Here is a 19,310-nt window from a genome sequence, read left to right on the forward strand (position 1 = left end):
ATGTTTGCATTGTTATTTGGTGAAAGCATTCGTGAGTGCAGAAATTGCAATGCTGTAATCTTTTCATTCATGCGATCAACAGACCGTCTGTTCAATACTCATCACGGCAACCTTTCATGTGATGGAATAGATCTAAATACTTTAAAAACTTCTCACGATTCGTTAATCTTGATAGCTGTAAAAGTATTTGAGAGATTTCCACATGTAATGCTAGCTATTTAAATGCAAACATGTCAACCAATCACAGCAGTGGGCGTTAGCACAAGTTTCACAGCAGACACGCCTTTTCAAACAGAGCGTTAAAATCTGAGGCTAAAACCAGGATAGGAAAAATGCCTTTTATATCTAAATTATGACAATTTTTCATGTAAAAATCAGTTACATTATATAATAAAATAGACCAATTCATGACCCCTTTAACACAGCTTTTAATTTCACACTTATAATTTAAAAAAGGGGTTAGCACTGCTTTTTACCTGGGGTTATGAAACCCAAGCCTGGTTCTACCAGACTCTAGTACATTTCATTTGTACAGAGAGTCTGGCCTCTCTCCATTGACAAGCGTTAACTTCCTTGATGGCGTGTACTTTGTTGAAGTTTAAAACTATTGGATCTGCCCAGAGTCACTTTGGATCTAACCAATCGCTAACGTTTGGTCGTGACGTATGACGACTCAAACTAGCGCACGACCTCAACGTCATCATTCTCAGCCACTCCCTCTGTTCGCTGATTGGACCTGCAAAAAAATGATCGGAGAAAACCCAAGAATAAACCCACAATCCCAGACCTAGTACTGAAGGAAAATGAAAATTGAGCGGAAGTACGTAGGAGGGCGGAGCTAGGCTAATGAAACCCTGCTCTGGAGCATGATTAGCTCTGCTTTTATTGTGTTAACTCCACGTTGCGGTGCCAAACTTGTGAAATGATGCAGTGTTAGAATGTTACAACTATGCTTAGCAACTGACAACTAATCGTGAGCCTTCTATTCACGCACTTTAGGCAGTCACGGAAACACTGCGTGGTGTATGGGCATTTAGGAATGTGCAGTGTGAAACGACAGCTTATGAAAAACCAGGATTAAATGAAACACCCCTTTCCGCTGATTGGCCAACATCAAATCGTGCCGTCATCAGTTACTCAGTTATGCGCAACAGAATAATAGTAATACGGCCCGCTGCTACAGTTGTACGGATTATTAAAGCATTTATTGCAACTCCATGTCATCTCTCTAATGCAATCATTTGACTTAAGACCGACGTTGATCTGCTTGATCAATGCAGAAATATTTTTGGAAACATATGCAATTGCTGAAAAAATAAGCAATTTAACAAAAGTTAAGGGTCAAGAGCCCAAATAAAGCAAACGCTGATCACCATGGTGACCTCAATCAAAACATTTTCAACAATCATCTACACATCTGTTAATTCTCAATAAAACTTGTGTAGACGTCTGACAGAAATAGTCAGTCTGGTTAGTAATAAGTGAAGCTGGTAATGCTGTTTGTGGAGTTGTTCAATCCTCTTCTGCTGAGATCTTCACAGATTTAATGTATTTTAGTTGATTTCATCTAAGGCTGTGGCTGAACAAAGTTGTGGTTTCTTCATCACTTTTCAAATCCATGATGCCCATGTTCTCCAGCATGATTTGAGAGGATCCAAAGGGCATCTTGAGCAATAAAAAAAAATCTGACTGTCTGAACAGAGTCACATGATCAATAATACTTATTTACTTGCATAGAAAAAGTAGAAACATTTTTGTTTAAGAAAATTCCGGGTTTAATGTATATTTTCAATTATTAACTAGTGCAGCCAAACAAGAGCTGCATTTACAGTAATTAAACTACAGTCTTCACATCCACTTTACAGAAACACAAAGTCGGTCACACAAAACAGGTGTGAAGATGTGTCTTAATGACCAAATATACAAACCAGGAATAATTTCACCTCACAGATGGATCACAGATTTAATCAGATGTTAAATTTAACCCCTCGGATAAATGGTAACGCTTTAATAAATCATTTTATGTATGCCGATGATCTGGCTATTGTTTCCCCTAGCAGTGCTGGATTTCAACAGTTGCTGAATATATGTTCTGATTATGGGCTCAAATATGACGTGCAGTATAATGCTAAGAAGAGTGTTGTCATGATATGCAGAACAAAAGGGGATAAAGACCTCAACTTTCCAGTTTTTTTATCTGGCAGGCAAAGTGCTAGGTGTTTGTAATAAAACAAAATACCTGGGGCACTTCCTCACAGATCAATTGTCTGATGATGATGACATGTATAGGCAGTGTCGTATGCTTTATGCTCAAGCTAACATGTTAGCAAGAAAATTCTATATGTGTTCAGACAATGTTAAGATAAGGCTCTTTCAAGCCTACTGTCCTCCACTCTACACTGCCCCATTGTGGGCCAAGTTTAAAAAGACAACCATACATAAGCTTCAGGTGGCTTATAATGACTGTATGCGAATATTGCTTCAAAAACCTAGGTGGTGTAGTGCAAGTGAATTGTTTTGTAAGGCAAGAGTCAACACTTTTCAGGCTTTATTGAGAAATCTGATGTACAAATTTATTGGTCGACTGGATAGTTCTCAGAATGGTATTAAGTTACTGGTAAATCCTAGTGAAAGTGTTGTGCGATACCAGTCACAGCTGTGGAAGCACTGGTATAACTGTCTTTTATAATTGGTAATTGTTTGGTTGTTGTTGTGTTGTTGTTGTTGTTTTTTTTTTATGGTTTTCTAATGGACCTTGAGTCTGTCAATAAAGTTGAACTGAACTGAACTGAAATCAAGTCATATTATAATAATAATTTCGGTTTTGCTTATCTACCCCGAAGTGATAAAATTCTGTATCAAAATGTGAAGGCCAGACAAGTAGTTTGTTAAAGGTGCCATGCGTAAAAATTGAGGTAAACATATCCAAAAAATGAGCTACACGCATCAAAAGAATGAGAAGAAATAAGGGCGATGATGTGATAAGTCTGCAGAGTGCTACAGAGATATCAACCTTAATTAGCATTAGCATTACTAGCCACGGCCCGACAGGTGTTGTAATACCAGTTTCGGCCATGGGAGGCGGTATGCGGGCAACATAACCACTAGTCAACCAGCAATACACGAATAACTCGCACGGCTTGTGGGCGTACTTGAACCTGATGTCAATCGTGTGGACAGTACAGCCCACTACTTCATTTCAATTCAGGGAAGAGAGCGGAAGGATGGCTGAAGCCCTTGGCAAGAGACCCCTACCACCACCACCCGCTGCAGGGAAAAAACACGCGCTCTGAAGCACAAATCAAATCAGATAAGAAAAGGACCGCTCGTCACGGTCCGGGCTCGAAAGCGCGGGGGACGGCGAGCGAACTGCAGCGCATAGCCCTGTTTTACAACGTTCAGCACCCATTCTGACACGCCCGGGATCGCTTCCCATGCTTTCGCACGCATAGCTAAGGGCAGAATGGTCTCCGTGTTCTGACCGCCGCACTGCGCGGGTTCGAGAAACTGAAACGGAGGTATCAACGCGGCGCGCGCGTCCTCGTTGTCTGAATATTGCTGCTCGCTGACGACAGAAGCCGGCTGTTTCACATTCAATGACTCGGTCGCTAAGGACGGAGAACAATTTGTGGCGCGAACAGGTCATTTGTAGCCTACTGTATCTTTCAGCAGTGTTCGTGTTTTTTTTACTATAGTAGAGATGATCGGTTCACCCGCGCTGTCTGATGTTGACCAATGATGTTGACAGAATGCTGTCTGTCAAATAAATTTAATTCAAACAATGTGTATATACAACTCAAAATGTAATATGAACAAAACGAATATGAACATATTCACTGGTAAAGGTGAAGGGGAGTAGCTTGAAGATGTCATGTTTCAAAATCACTTGACATCACGTTCCTCTGGAGGCAAATTAGGCTTCGGCTATGGCTCTAGGGTTGTTGTGAAGGTAGGGGCGGAGCATAGAAACTATGCCGTTTCTCGTCTGTTACTCTAGAGTAGATCAATTCACTTTATGGAGGTATACTGCCCCCATCTGGTATGGAATGTGGAGTATGACTTGATTTTTTTGCCAGACAATACACATGGCACCTTTAAGGCTTGGTTTTTTAGGGAATTACAAACATGCGCACATATATTCAAACGCGCAAAACTATAGAATTAATTCTTGATGCACACGTGAGCACCATCAGTGTTTCTCACAGGTTTGCGTTTAAAGTCTGTTTAGAGAGAACGGTGTCGTCTTAGCGGCCCCTAATTTAATAACTAATGATCGTTCAAAATTAAAAATAACTTTAGCTGGAAAATATCTTTATTCAAGAACAGCTATAAAGCCAAAACAATGTTACCTTAAATTATCCATTTATCTCTGTAAAGCAGCTTTGAAACAATCTACATTGTTTAAAGCGCTATATAAATGAAGATGACTTGACTTGACTTGACGTCCTCTGAAAGACATTTTTGGCAACAACCATCTCAATTTTTCTAGTTGTCCTTTTGTTTTTTTCCAAAACCCCTTCCCATTTTTTTGTCAACATGGAGGCATCCCCAAGATATACACCTAAATATTTAAAACCACCTTTCTTCCACTCAAGTCCAGCAGGGAGTTTAAGAAGGCATCTACCTTCCCACTTTACACCTATAGCTTCACTATTAATCCAGTTTACCAAACTCATTTATTATTACTTGCAGGGTGTCTACTTCTTCTTGATTTTTTAATCATGACAACAATATCATCAGCATAAGCTGATAACTTAATTTTACATTCAGATTGCGGTATACTAATTCTTGATAACCAAACTCTCTTAGCGTCTGCCAGAGGTATTTATGCTCAACCCGGTCAAAAGCTTTTTCCTGGTCTAAGGAAATAAGACCAAAGTCTAGACCCAATGATCCAGAAATGTCTCTAATTAAATGAATATGGTCAAAAATAGACCAATTGGGAACACAGTATGTCTGGTCTACATGGATGACCCCACCAATCACTTCTCTCAATCTAATCGCTAAGGCTTTGGATAAGATCTTCATAAGATCTGACACAGGTCTCCAGTTCTTTATGTTTCTGAGGTCTCCTTTCTTCGGTAGAAGGGTGATCAAAGAATGCATATTTCTATTTTGGTCATTTTTCTTTTCAAGTCCAAAAAAAATTTGTTTGGGCCATCCATCGCTACACTTTGAAAGCGTGAGCGCACCAGAGCACCCTGTGCTTTAACACCCAACAAATCATCCAAAACTTTCTTTTTATCTTAAATTTAACACATTCTCTGTCTCTAACGGATTCCATTACATTTTGAATTTCAATTATTTCTCTCTCTAGATCTTCCAGAGATCGGGAAATGTCTATAGGAGCATTGAAAGTATACGGCACAGTTGCTGTATCTCAATTTTTGCATTATCCCACCATTGCTTTATAGGATCAAACAATGACTTCCTATTCTTAAATTGTTTCCAACAATAGCCAAACACCTCACAAAGAAATGTATCCTGCAATAAAACAGTATTAAAGTGCCAATAAGCGCTTCTTGGCTTTACATTAGTAATAAAAACATTACAGCTGACTAAACCATGACCTGAAAAGCCTATGTGAAATTGCACAATAATAATAATTTTTAATACATTTTTATTAAAATAATTTTTTATTCAAAGTCCAAAGTAGTCGATTGTCGAGTTCACGCGCATAGGTTTAGTTACCTATGATCACGCGCGTGAACTCGACAATCGACTACTGTGGACTTCGACCGAAAACAGGATGTAAATACAGGTATGTGCGCTGGCTGAAAAAACATCATTTGTATTCATATCTTTGACATCTAGTGCAGTCAGATTCACTCGTGTTCACTCTGAAGGAATCACTCAACATGGCTGGGCACTTGTAATGACACATCAAGGATGATAAGAGAAATAAAAGCAGGTTTAAAATTTGCCCCATTCAAGTCAATAGGGTGCAAATTTTAAAAAGAGGATAACACGGTGTAGGCAACACCGATTTTTGTCGTTGTTCTCTGTATTGACAGCACTCCAAATTTAAAAAAAATGTAGCTCAATGTTAAAATTGACTGGAGTTCTCCTTTAACTGAAAGCAACTTGCACTGACAATATCTTAAAATATGTTTGTTTTTTTCCCTAAAGGCACATGTATAAAAGCTACTTAAATGCCCTAATTGAACAAATGCCTAATCCTGGCTTAATCTAAGCACCGTCTATGAAACTGGGCCTACATGTGTCACTGGCAGTATTTAGATGTGTTTTAAATCAATAGATTCACCAGATAGAACTCAATTAACTCAATTAATTCCAGGTGGTGGTTAATCAATTAAATGAGCAAAATAAAGTTAGCATTCCCTGACAGTTAAAAGTGTTTAAATATCCCTGCGTTCAGTGCAGAGGATTGAGAGCAGCAGCAGCAGCAATAAACAGTGGTAGTGTAAGAGAAGCGCTCTAAGAATTGTGAAAGAGACTTAATTTTGGTTTGGTCTTGGATGATTTTTCCTCATGGCTGTGAGGGAGACTAGTGTTTGGAAAGGGCTCCTTTTAGTCCTTTTTCTCTTTGCTGTTGATGGACAGAAACCAGGGCCGTAAGTAGTGTTAAATGTGATTTGAAAGGAACAAGCAATCTGTTGTCTGTTTTATGTTGTGATTAACTAAACTTTGTAGATGGTGAAAACCATCTATGTGAACCGATTGAAACTTTTTCAACGTCATTGTAAAAGATCACTACTCTTCATTTGTTGCTATCCAGTGATAAACTAGATGTCCTGTGGTTTCTGTATTTTTTTTCCACAGGTTATTCATGGTGACGTTCCCTGCAGTGATTGAGTCTGGATCTGATGCCAAATTATGCATAACTCTTCTGAAGCCCCAAGAGAGTCTCACAATGACAGTTTCTCTGCTTGATGAGAAAAACAGGACAACTCAACTTGTGCAGCAAGTTTCTTCAACATCGTTTCACCGCTGCTTTAGCTTCCAGGTCTGTCAAGAGACGCATGTGCCTTTTTTTTTTTTTTTTTTTCGTCTGGTTTGTTAACTGAGTTTCTCCACAGGCTCCTCGAGTAGATAGAGAATTGGTGCAGAAGCTGAAGGTGGACGTTCAAGGGAAGGTCTTCAGAGCGACTGAAGAGAGGAAAGTCATGTTTAGACGTTACCTGCCTTTGACCTTCATCCAAACAGACAAACCCATCTACAATCCAGGACAAACGGGTGAGCTGTGAATGACCCTTGGTTTAATATTAGAGGTGTAGAAAGTCCATTACGATACAAGTTTTGATCAAGTGCATTAATGTGAGTGTTGATTTCTTTGCAGTGAATTTCAGAGTTGTCACTATGGATGCCAGATTTGTGCCTTTTGATCAGATGGTAAGACCAAATGTTTCACCATATTGAGTTTTCTGGCCATTTCAGTGATCAGTGTGTGTGTTATTTCAAATGTTTAATCTTCATTCCTTTGTCTCGCAGTACAATCTGGTGGTGGTAGAGGTGAGTTTGCTCCAGTGCAAGTCTTTTGAATGGGAGTCAATGCAGCTTTTTGTACTTTTGCTTTGTTTGCAGTTTTTCCTCTGAGCTGTTCATTGTTTTATTAGGATAATCATAATAACCGAATTGGTCAGTGGACAAATGTTTCCTCAACGGGGTGGATATTGCAGCTTTCTCACGAGTTAAACCCAGAGGCTCAGATAGGGATGTACTCACTAAAGGCTTTTATTGGAGACCGAACAATCTCCCAGGTTTTTGAGGTGAAAAAATATGGTAAGTCATTGTGAATAAACTGTGCAGCAGTTCAGTGACCGATCTGAGGACTTGATTCAAGTCATTTGGTTTCTGGTTTAGTTTTGCCCAAGTTTGATGTGACCGTAAACACACCACAGACGTACAGTGTTGCAGATGTGGGACTGAAAGTTGAGGCTTGTGCCAAGTAAGTAAAGATTTATTTTCTTGTCTTGAAGTTGGTCTGTTCTTGATCTTGTTCCTTGTGATGTTTCTCAGATACACATATGGCCAACCTGTGCTTGGTCAAGCATTGGTGGAAGTGTGCCGTGAGCCGTTTCCATATGTTGTGGTTCCTGATTTGACCCGTCGTTGCCTGAATAAAACTGCAAAGGTTTGACTCCTGCCTTACATTGGAGGTTTTTTCTTCTGCTTGTGCTTGACTTAAATGTGACTCTTTGTTCTGCTACCAGATGAATGACACTGGCTGTGCCTCCCTTACTGTCGATACATCAGTGTTTTTCAACACCAAATTTGAAAATAATATGCAAGATACTTTTCTTGTAAATGTGAATGTCACTGAGGTGGGAACAGGTGAGATTGGCTGATCCAAACCAATGGCACTTGCTTTAAAGTTTGTTGGCTGTTCACTTTTCTATTGCATTCCTCAACCCCATCCTCACTCCCCCAGATGTAGTCATGTCAAAAGCTGCAACGGTGTCCATTACGTTTGAAGTTGGCAAAGTCACGTTTGTGGATTTCCCAGATTATTTTGAAACCGGATCAATGATTAATGTAAAGGCAAGTAAATGTTAATTCCATGTCACAGGAGCCTTCATATTGGTTCCCTTTCCTAACCTTGATCATTGCCAACAGATATCAGTGTCTCGTTTTGATGGGACTCCAATTGCAAACAAAGTGGTTTATCTCCTGGATGGTAACAGCTGGCCCAACAAACTGCTGCAGAATCTGACTACAAACCAGAAAGGACTTGTCACGTTCTCCCTCAGCACTGCTAATCTTCCTAAAGCTGCTCTGAATCTAGTGGTAAGATTTGATCTGTGTTTTGTGAAATGGACTTCTCCCAATCTCTCACATGAAACTGATACAATTCGTTGTTCCCCAGGCAAGTGCGACTCCAGAGGTTGTTTATGGTTACAAATCGCCATACTTCACTACAGATACAAGGGTTGTTCAGCTTCTCCAAACTGCTTCTCCTGACAACCCATCATTTAGTGAACTGACTATAGTGAAGCTTGAGCAGCCGCTCAAATGTGGTGCTGCATTTCCAGTGACTGTCAAGTATTCTTTTGTTGGAGAGGCTGGTGACTACAGCACTGACATCATCTATATGGTTAGTGGACATTCATTTAGTAGCTTTTTTTTCAGTTTGTTCAGCACCTTTTATGCATCCATTTGTCTTGTCAGGTCATGTCCAGAGGATTGATCGTTCTCCATGGAATTCAGACGGTCACAGCAAGGGCTTCTAATACAGTCACAAGCGGCTCTGTGTCTTTCCAGCTGTCTGTCAGTGTCGATATGGCTCCAGCAGTGCAGATTCTGGTCTACTGCATTCTGCCCAGTGAGAATGTTGTTGTTGGTAGTGCATCGTTTGAGACCGAAACATGTTTCCAAAACAAGGTATGATGTGCACTGGCATCTTCTGTCTTTAAGTGAGGAATGATGTATCCTATAGCCTGTCAATTTTTGTCCCAGGTGTCTCTACAGTTCTCTCCTGCTACGGCAGTTCCTGCGGAGGAAAGCATTCTGACGGTCTCTGCTCAAGCAGGGTCTCTGTGTGGCATCAGTGCTGTAGATCAGAGTATCCGGATCATGGAGCCAGGAAGACGTTTGAGTGCGGAAATGGTATGGTGTGCCTCAATCAGATTTCCTTTGTAGCGAATTGGCTTAAAATAAATATTAACAAATCACTACTTATCAATTATAAATATTTTGATCAGTTAATAGAATTTAACTTTAATGTGGAAAAATATAATATTACAATCAATAAACCTGTTTGTCCCATGAACACTCTTTAACAGTTTAATTCTGAGAAATGTACATTTCTGGGGTATGGGAAATGTCTCCTACTGTACAGTACTAAAGAGCAAGTAGTCAAAATCTGCATGATTAGGGACTCCAGTATATGAGCATGAAACATGGACAACTTCATGTGTGACATGAACAAGACTTTAACTAGACTAAACTTAAACTACCCTTAACATACACATGCATATGCATGCAAGTTGTAGCATTGTTTGAAATTCAGCAGATCATCAGCCTTGAGCAAACAATTAGTTTAGTTACAACACGCCCCTTAAAGGGGTAAGGATACTTAATGTATCAAATGAGACTTAAAGGGCACCTATTATGGAATTTTGAAATTTATCTTTCATGTAGTGTGTAACATAGATCTAAGTGAACAAAAACATCCTGCAAAGTTTGAAATATGAAAGTGCACCGTATATAAAGTTATTGTCTTTCAAAAGTAAGAGTCGACTCGGAATCATTTTTATGAATCGTTAGAAGGCCGAAGCTTTCTCTGACTAGATGACGTCAACTTGTCAAGTTATTTGAATACGATACGCCCACTTATTGCGCTCCAAAGCCAGGGAAAACTTGAACACATCATGGCGACGAGACGCTGTGTTATGAAGTGCGACTTAAAAGCCAACTTTTTTTCATCTGCCCAAGGAGGAGCATTTGAAGACTAAGTGGCTACAATTCATATAACTATACCACAGAAGTATAGTCCGAGCCTTGTGCTTTGTTCGCGCCATTTTGAAGACGATTGCTTTTTAAATGCAGTCAAACTTGGATTTGTGAGCCGGCTGATATTGAAGGAAGGTTCAGTTCCAGGTGTATTTGCATCAGCTTCCTCCTCCGTATCACAACCTGTAAGTGTTATTAATAATTGTTGCTTTTATGTTTTATGTAGCATGCTTAATCATTTTGTTTGTGTAAGCACAGTTTAGCTTCTAGGTCTTCAATGGCAATTGTATTGAGATATGTGAAGTGTTTGTCGTTGTTTTCGGAGTTGTCTTAAAGAATAGAATAATACCTCGTAGTAACGTAACTGCATATTTTTTTTTTTTATGCATCGGGCTAATGCAAACAAAGACTGATTGTGCTTTTACAATATGAACTCTGGGCTATGCTCGCTAACATTAAATTCTTTATCTTATTTTTAGTTTTTTACTACAAACTACAAAGCAGTGGACTATAATCATTATTATAACATGATTCGATTGATAAAAGCATAATTGTACTCCGTGTTAAACAATAAGTATTATCTCTGTAACCACTGCTGGATCATCTGACCAATCAACGCAGATTAGCGTCGCGCAAAGGAGGGGTTTGAAAAAATGAGTCGTTGAACGAATCATTTGGGAGTCGGTGAGCAAATCAGGTAAAAATAAATGCATATTATACGACAACAAAAGTGTTTTTTGACATTGCATGCATGTAAACTGTTTTTGGGGACTCCCTAAACAACATTAGGAACATTTTAAATGTCATAATAGGTGCCCTTTAAGTTTGATACTTGCATGCCTCGCCCATTTGAATAAAACTGTCCTGATGCAATTTGAGGCTCCAGTTGATCTTTGCTGATGTCTTGAGAGAACCAGTGGGAATCAATCTTTGGTGACTGGAAAGACAAGGCCACAGCCTGGCACAAGCTTGGGGGTCCTTCGAAAACTTTTAGTTCAGCATCTTCACATCAGGATATCTCAGACTTTATTGGATTTCTAAGATGTTATCTTGTTTTGGGGTTTTTTATTTAAAAGCGTGTGAAGATGTCACACCCTCTGGAGTTGTGTGAGCTAATTTGGAGGGAATTTCTTTTTGACCATTTGTTCTAGCAGGCCCTTGAATATGTAACTTGATTGACGCATTTGTATAAGAATCTTGAAGATTATTTTCTAAACACTCAATGTAAAGTCTTAAGGCTTAATGTGTCCTGTAACTGTTTGCTGGATTATTCATTAAATATGGAGAATTGTCTTATTTGGTCCAGATGCTACACCTTTTTAGACCTAAACTGAAGTGGGATTCTAATCCGATGTGTGCTACACTAAAATATTCAGTTAACTGCAGATCAAAGACAGGGAAAACCCTGTCATGCCATTGAACTAATTTAACCAAATTGAAGACATTTGTCCTTTTTTAAAATGTGATCACATTATGACTGACTTTTGAAGACCAACGTGTGAGACTTAATACTAGAAGACAACTTTCTCTCTGTTCTCAGGTGTTCAACTTGCTCCCAGTGCGATCACTATCTGATTATCCATATGAAGTTGAGGATGAACAGGAGTGCATAAATGTTCGACCCCGTCGGGCTGTTCCTACAGACCAAGCCTACGAAACCTTCAAGGTATAAAACTGTTCATTATCCTGTTTAATAAATTCACCTTAATCTTCAAATGTTTTTCTCTTGCCTGACAGAGCATGGGGATGAAGGTTGCCACAAATTTGCCTATCAGAGTACCTCAGTGTGTCATGTACAGAGGCCTGAATTATTATCGTAACTTCCATGATGGTATGTCAGTTTGTTTCTTGTGCTCATATTGCCACATGACTTCATTGATTCCTTACTTTTATTATAGTTTGTAGCTTCTGTGACCTGAAACTGCAAGCCATTTGGAAACTTAAAATTGCTGTTCTCTTTCAGTAATGTATTATCGTTATCCTGTAGCCATGGCTATGGCTGGAATGGCTCCTCCAGTAGCTGAAAGTGCTGGAGGTGACGCTTCCTCTTTTGATGTGACCATCAGGACTTACTTTCCAGAAACCTGGATCTGGCAGCTTGCTCAAGTGGGGTTTGTAAAACCTTTTGTAACATCTAAAGCTACTTTCCCACAGTTTTTACTTCTGTCCTCCTCATTTATAGTTGGGTCTTTCTTCAGAGCGACTGGCTCCACACGAGTTCCCCTCACTGTTCCTGACACCATCACCACATGGGAGACTGAGGCATTCTGCCTGTCTTCCAAAGGTTTTGGTCTTGCTCCTCCTGCTCTGCTGACGGTCTTCCAGCCCTTCTTCCTGGAGCTCTCCTTGCCGTACTCCATCGTCCGTGGGGAGTCTTTTGATCTGAAGGCCACGGTCTTCAGCTATCTATCCAAGTGTATCATGGTCTGTCATGGTTTCTTTATATACTGTAATGGATCTGTATAGAGAAGGTCATGTGTCTTTTCTCCATGTGCTTTTTTTTTCATTGGCAGGTTAAAGTAACTCCAGCTTCATCCATGAACTTCACTCTTAAACCATATACTGATCCGTATTCATCCTGTATTTGTGGCAATGGGAGAAAGACCTTCAATTGGGTTCTCTCGGTGTCTGTTCTTGGTCAGTTTTGGACGTCTGTTACCAAATTTAAAGTTTGTGGTGTTGCTCATTTCCTGTCTGTCACTGCAGGAGCTGTCAATGTGACTGTCAATGCTTCAGCTGAACCATCCCAGACTCGATGTGGCACTGAGGTTGTGACCGTGCCGACAAGAGGACGCATTGACGTAGTCACTCGAAGTCTACTTGTCCTGGTAAGTGTTTCCAGCCTTCTGGAGTTTGATCATGGATCTCATGCGGCTTTACTGATGTTGTGTTTTGCGTTTATAGCCTGAAGGAGTTGAAAGGACAAACACCCAGAGTTGGTTACTGTGTCCAAAGGGTTTGTTTGCACTCAATGATTCCCCAAAACCTTCTCCCTGTATAGCCAAACATTAGCCTAGCACTCAATGCTGATCCATTTTGTTCGGTTTGCAGGAAAAGTTCTTTCTGAAGACGTGACTCTGACGTTTCCGACAAATGTGGTTCAAGGATCAGCTAGATGCTCAGTTTCAGTCCTTGGTAAAGCATTTCATGGAGTATAAACTGACACAAATGTTTGGCAGAATAACTGTTTCTGATGTGGGTTTTATGCTTTACATCCTTGTAGGGGACATAATGGGACGTGCACTGAAGAATCTAGATGGGTTATTAGGGATGCCATCTGGCTGTGGAGAACAGAGAATGATCATTCTTGCTCCGAATATTTACATCCTGCTGTACCTGGAAGTAACAGGGCAACTGACCGCAGCCATCCGAGAGACCACCACAGGCTACCTTCAGAGTGGTATGGGCGAGCAGATCCATTTTTAGTGTTGTGGAGACTAGAGGTCTTCACGGGTCCAAAAATTCTTACCCGAACCGGAAGGGACCCGTAATTTGCTACACCGAACCGACCCGGACCCGACTATTATTTCAAAAGCTGGACCCGGACCCGTGCAGACCCGATACATTTTTTGTAAGCTGGACCCGAAACTGCCGGGAAGACACAGACCCGACTGGACCCGATTGTCACATTTTCCACCTTAAACTGCTATTACAAGTCAATAAACCTGTTGCAAAAAATTACAACTTTTTGTCTTACCTAATTTAAGGAGCCGTAGCAGCGTAAAGTTAGTAGTCTCTCCATCCTTTCCTTGTAACGTTACGTTACATGACTGGCTGTGATGCATTACAATCCTTCGGCTCCGACAAGAAAGTTATCCATGTTATTCCTCTCGTTATTCCACCAAGTCCAAGCTTAATCCTTGTTATTTCAGCTTCAAAAGTCCACATGATGTCACAGACTCACGGTGACGGATGACAAATTAAACGAGTTAGCTGCTAACTCGCACAATAACTTTTGGCTGTTTGCCTTTTTGAACTATAATAACGATTGCTCGTTCAGTGCCATGGCCGCTGCGCTGACGTTATTTATCATCTCCGTGCTCTCTGCTCTGCATCATCGAGTCTGAATCTGACCACTAAAACTTTAAGATTGAACAAAACGATTAATTGACATTGTAAAATCTAAAGTGCGGTTTGGCTGTCCCTCACTGAAGCTCTGCTTCTGGTAACTGGTTGCCATAGAAACATGACACGCGCTTGACTGCAAATGCGCGCTAGCTGGATGGATCAACCTAAAATATGCTTTTTAACGCAATTTATTTTGAGTGTCAAAGTAAACATTCATGTTACAGTTCACCTCAGATTATGTTACTGATTTAAAATATATTAAATATGAGTGTGACAAGACGCATTTTTGAGATTTGATGACTCGCACGGGTATTACACACAATGTTAAACAGACCCGGGACCCGAAGTAATAGATTCGACCCGACCCGGACCCGGCTGATCATTTAAAATATAGACCCGAACCCGTACGGGTCCCGGGTCGGGTCCCGGGTCAACGGGTCAACGGGTTCACCTGAAGACCTCTAGTGGAGACTAAATCTTAATGACTTTTAGTCTTTGATTCCCATCGAAGTTGTCAAGACTCTTATAAGCTCATCCCCTGCCACTGTTTTTCTTTTTAACAGGATACCAAGGACAACTAAACTACAGGCACAGTGATGGATCATTCAGCTCATTTGGTTATGATGCATCCAATACATGGTTAGTTTCATACTAATATTCTAGTGTAACCTTTGTCATAAGTGGTTTGTTCAGTTTAACAACTTCCTCCACTGCCAGGTTGACCGCCTTTGTCTTGAGGTCTTTTGGTCTAGCGAAGCGTTTCATCTTCATTGATCCGAATGTCCTTCAGAGTGCAAAGGACTGGCTAATAAGCCAGCAGGGTTCAAATGGTTGTCTCATGCAACAGGGAACTTTGTACCACAACGACATGAAGGTACATGTGTTATCAAGTGTATCTTAACCATAAACCTTCCAAGATTGTTTTTAATCTATGTACTGGTGTTTTAGGGTGGAGTTGGTGATAATGTGACCATGACTGCCTACATTGTTGCATCGCTGCTTGAACTAGGCATCCCCACCACCGTAAAAACCTATCCAGTAGTTGTAAACTCCTTGCATATTGCTTTCTTTTTCTGGCTGTTGTCTGACATCTGCTTTGCTTTTAGGATTCGGTCATTGCCAATGCTCTGTCATGCTTGAGGCCTTTCGTTGAGAACCTGGGAAACACTTATGCCACGGCTCTGCTGACCTACACCTTCAGTCTGGCTGGAGAGACCACCACTCGATCACAGCTTCTAACAACCTTGAACAAAGTTGCCATTTCTGAAGGTAAGATTTACCAGCCTCTTGTTTGTTCATCAAGTTCTTTGTAATCAACATACTCCCATCTCATCCTAAGACACTAAGCTCCATTGGTCTCAGATGACATTTAATTTTATTTAATAGGGACACGTGTGAACAATAAACATGTACCACACTACAATATTTATAGCCAAGGCTAATTTGCAATGTCCGTCCCTAGAAGGGCTTTTCACATGCATACAGAAAATGCAAAAAATACATTTACAGTAACCTTTACGTTTACTTGATGTTTGTTCATCCGTTTCTTTGTCAAACTTTCTCCCCTCAATCTCATCCTAAGGTACTAAGCTCCATTGGTCTCAGACGACATCTGGTGATACTCTGGCGGTGGAGATCAGCTCTTACGTTCTGCTAGCGGTTCTCGCTGTTCAGCCTCTCACGACCACTAATCTGGCCTATGCTAACCGCATTGTCAACTGGCTCGTGGCCCAGCAGAATCCCTATGGAGGCTTCTCCTCCACCCAGGTGGCTCTGACTACCAAATATAAGTGCAATCATTTATGGGTTGAGTTTTTAATCTGGTGCTTGTTTTTAGGACACGGTGGTGGCTCTTCATGCTGTCTGTGTACGCTGCTCAAGTGTTCAGCTTGGATGGCTCCAGCACTGTTACTGTACAGTCTTCAGCAGTGGGAGGTGACTCTTATAACTTCAAAGTGAATCGGGACAACAAGCTGCTGTATCAGGAGAAGCCGCTGAAGAACGTTCCTGGCAAATATAGTGTTAAAGCATCAGGATCCACTTGTGTGTCTGTGCAGGTCTGTATCTTCACTTTCTCTCGGTTTCTGTTGTGCACATCAAAATCTTACTGTGCTTTGCTCTCATACTGTAGGTTGTGTGTTTCTACAACATCCCAACACCTGTTAAAGCAGCCAAAACACTGAGCATCGAAGCGCAGGTGACTGGAGACTGCCAACCACTTGGAGCCAATCTCATGTTGAACTTCACTGTGAAGTAAGAACAGCTTTGGCTTTGTCCTGAAACCAACTATGTTTATGACTTTTCCAAAAGGAAGCGGTGTTCTTGATTCCGTTGACTAAACCTCTTTATTCCACCACCACCCTCATTCAGGTACAATGGCGTAAAAGCAAGCACTAACATGGTTCTAGTTGATATTAAGCTTCTTTCTGGCTTCACGGCAGATACATCACTGGTTCGTATGTTTAAGATTTAGAAAGTCCCAAGATGTCGCATGTTATAGTCTGTAAACGAATGTCTTTTCCTCAGCTTGGTTCTTCACCCCAATCGTTCGCCCCGCTAGTGGAGCGCATTGATACTGAAGATGATCATGTCCTAGTGTATCTGAAAGAGGTGAGACATGGTATATTACTAGCTGCCATCTTGAGTGCTGTGCTCTGCTGTTCATCCTTTCTGTCTCGCAGGTTCCCAAAGGAGTCCCCATGAGTTACACTCTGCAGTTGAAACAGGTTCTTGCAGTGAAAAATCTCAAGCCAGCAGTCATAAATGTTTATGACTACTATCAGACAAGTACGCTTTCATCCTAATCTTGCTTTGGATCATGTTCAACAGTTAATCCAGCCAGAGCAGTTCATTTTTATTTTCCTTTTTCAGGTGATTCGTTTGAGACCACCTACACGTCCCCCTGTCCATGATTTGGTTCAGTACTGGCTGTAGGACACGTGACTTAAATAAAAACGCTTTTATACAATCCGTCCAATTGTTGCCTCATGTTTCTTGTCTGTGACATTTGATTGAATCAGGAAGTTGCAGTGTTCTATTTCTTAACATGGCTCACTCAAGCTTTTTTTTTCAAATGAAGCATTTCAAATTGAAGTGCTTTGCTTGCTGGTGACCCTTCATTAATCAACTGGCAAATTAAAAACCTTTACCTTTCCAACCAAGGTAGTAAGCTTTGTGTAAAATTAGGGATTTTCACACTGCACTTAACCCCGGGTTATCGTCATTCTTTTAACCCCCAGTAAAGGAGCATTTTCCACAATTTAAAAGGGCGGTTAGCATTGCTCCAGAGATATATAAACGGTTGTTTCTGCGTATGATAGGAAAAATGTCAAACAGCAATTGGAAAAAAACATGACAGTTTGAGACATAAACATTTATGGTTTAAAGTTCACTCAGAAAACTTGATTAGTCAGCAATGTGTAATGAGGACTAGCGATGCTACTCTTTACTGTACGTAAATGTGTCGTGCTGCGTTTGTCCAGTCAGTAACATTGACACTGCAAATAAGGACTTGAACCCAGGGTTTATTAATGTGCAGTGTGAAACGACAGCTTATGAATGCCCAGGATCAACTGTTAAACCTGGATATAGTACTCTGAGCAGTGTGAAACATGCAAAGAGATTTACCCTGATTTAGAATGATCCAGGGTTAACCATTTCAAGTCTGAAAAGCCCTTTGCGGCAAGCAGGACAAGGCCAAGGGCTGTGAGAAATAAAAAATATATATATAAGAGAACCAGTGGTGGGTTTTAAATGGAGCCACTTAAAATTGTAGAGGTCAAATCCCCTCCCAAAGGATTTTTTTTAAACTGCTTTAAAATAGCTTTTCTTGATCACTTTTAGACTGAAAATTGACAAATGATGTGCAGCATGACAATATAAACACAATTTCCCTTACCTAGTCCTAGCCTATAACTTGAAGAAACAAAAATCACACCTTCTGTCCTTTTACATGTCTGTAACTTTCGTCTATATCTTAGCCTGGTGTGGGGTCTTGATTTTTTTTGGTAGCGGCTGTTCAACTGGTAGTTTGATAAATTAGTTTGCAATCAAATATTCTATATCACTACTCTCCATATGTTCAAACTATCACATAATTTACATCTCTTCAATGATTGGTTGTTATACCAAGGGGGGCCATCCGCCTCTGCCATGTTTCTTTTCTTAACACTAATTGCTGAAAGCAAATATGCAATGGTTATTTGCCAAAAAAAAAAAAAAAAACATTGGAGGCACTAGTCTCCGGGTATGGATTTACCTCCCCATTTCTATCGCCTCAGACTCTCGTTTCACAGATTTGGCACATTCGGGAAAAGCGCGATGATTACACTTACAGAGGTGAAATTACAAACTATAAATAAACATTCTGAGACATGAATTGAATAACTTGGGATTTTCCTTCTCTCAATTTTGGGTAGGCTGTGCCTGATGAGCTGCCACTGGTAAAACAGGAGAGTAAAAGTTACAGTGCAGTTTAAGAAATGGATAATTTATCATTAATAAAAGTCTTCAGCCTTGATTTAAAATAATCAAGAGTTTCAGCAGACCTGCAGTTTCCTGGGATTTTGTTCCAGATATACGGACCTGAGAGGTCTAGATGGTCCATAACGTAGCAGAAGATCAGAAATGTACTTTTGCCCTATCATTCAGTGCTTTATAAGCCAACAGTAGTATTTTGAAATCAAATCTTTGACTGACAGGAAGCCAGTGTTAAGACCTCAGAACTGAAGTGATGTGATCCACTCTCTTGGATTTAAAGACTTAAATAACAGCTCTGCTGACAATGTATAAATTGAAACTCACACTGCAATGTACACACTGTGTTGTTT

The 19,310-nt window shown here is 40.4% G+C and overlaps 1 pseudogene across 1 annotated transcript; it reads left to right on the top strand.

Annotated features, from left to right (window-relative positions):
- Nucleotides 1-6,377: 6,377 nt before the first annotated feature.
- Nucleotides 6,378-17,451, top strand: LOC307000156 (pregnancy zone protein-like; annotated as a pseudogene). The gene is made up of 34 exons: nt 6,378-6,575; nt 6,784-6,967; nt 7,041-7,197; nt 7,301-7,353; nt 7,453-7,473; nt 7,578-7,743; nt 7,825-7,909; nt 7,981-8,095; nt 8,175-8,295; nt 8,393-8,502; nt 8,578-8,748; nt 8,828-9,055; nt 9,130-9,342; nt 9,418-9,567; nt 11,954-12,079; nt 12,151-12,244; nt 12,377-12,524; nt 12,612-12,837; nt 12,927-13,050; nt 13,120-13,241; nt 13,318-13,369; nt 13,465-13,548; nt 13,637-13,813; nt 15,045-15,120; nt 15,199-15,355; nt 15,430-15,504; nt 15,588-15,750; nt 16,064-16,248; nt 16,319-16,538; nt 16,613-16,734; nt 16,852-16,933; nt 17,008-17,091; nt 17,163-17,268; nt 17,353-17,451. The product of its transcript is annotated as a pregnancy zone protein-like (transcript).
- The last annotated feature ends 1,859 nt before the right edge of the window (nt 17,452-19,310 follow it).

The sequence above is a fragment of the Phoxinus phoxinus genome, assembly GCF_949152265.1.
Source record: "Phoxinus phoxinus genome assembly, chromosome: 1".
NCBI classification, from domain to species: domain Eukaryota; kingdom Metazoa; phylum Chordata; class Actinopteri; order Cypriniformes; family Leuciscidae; genus Phoxinus; species Phoxinus phoxinus.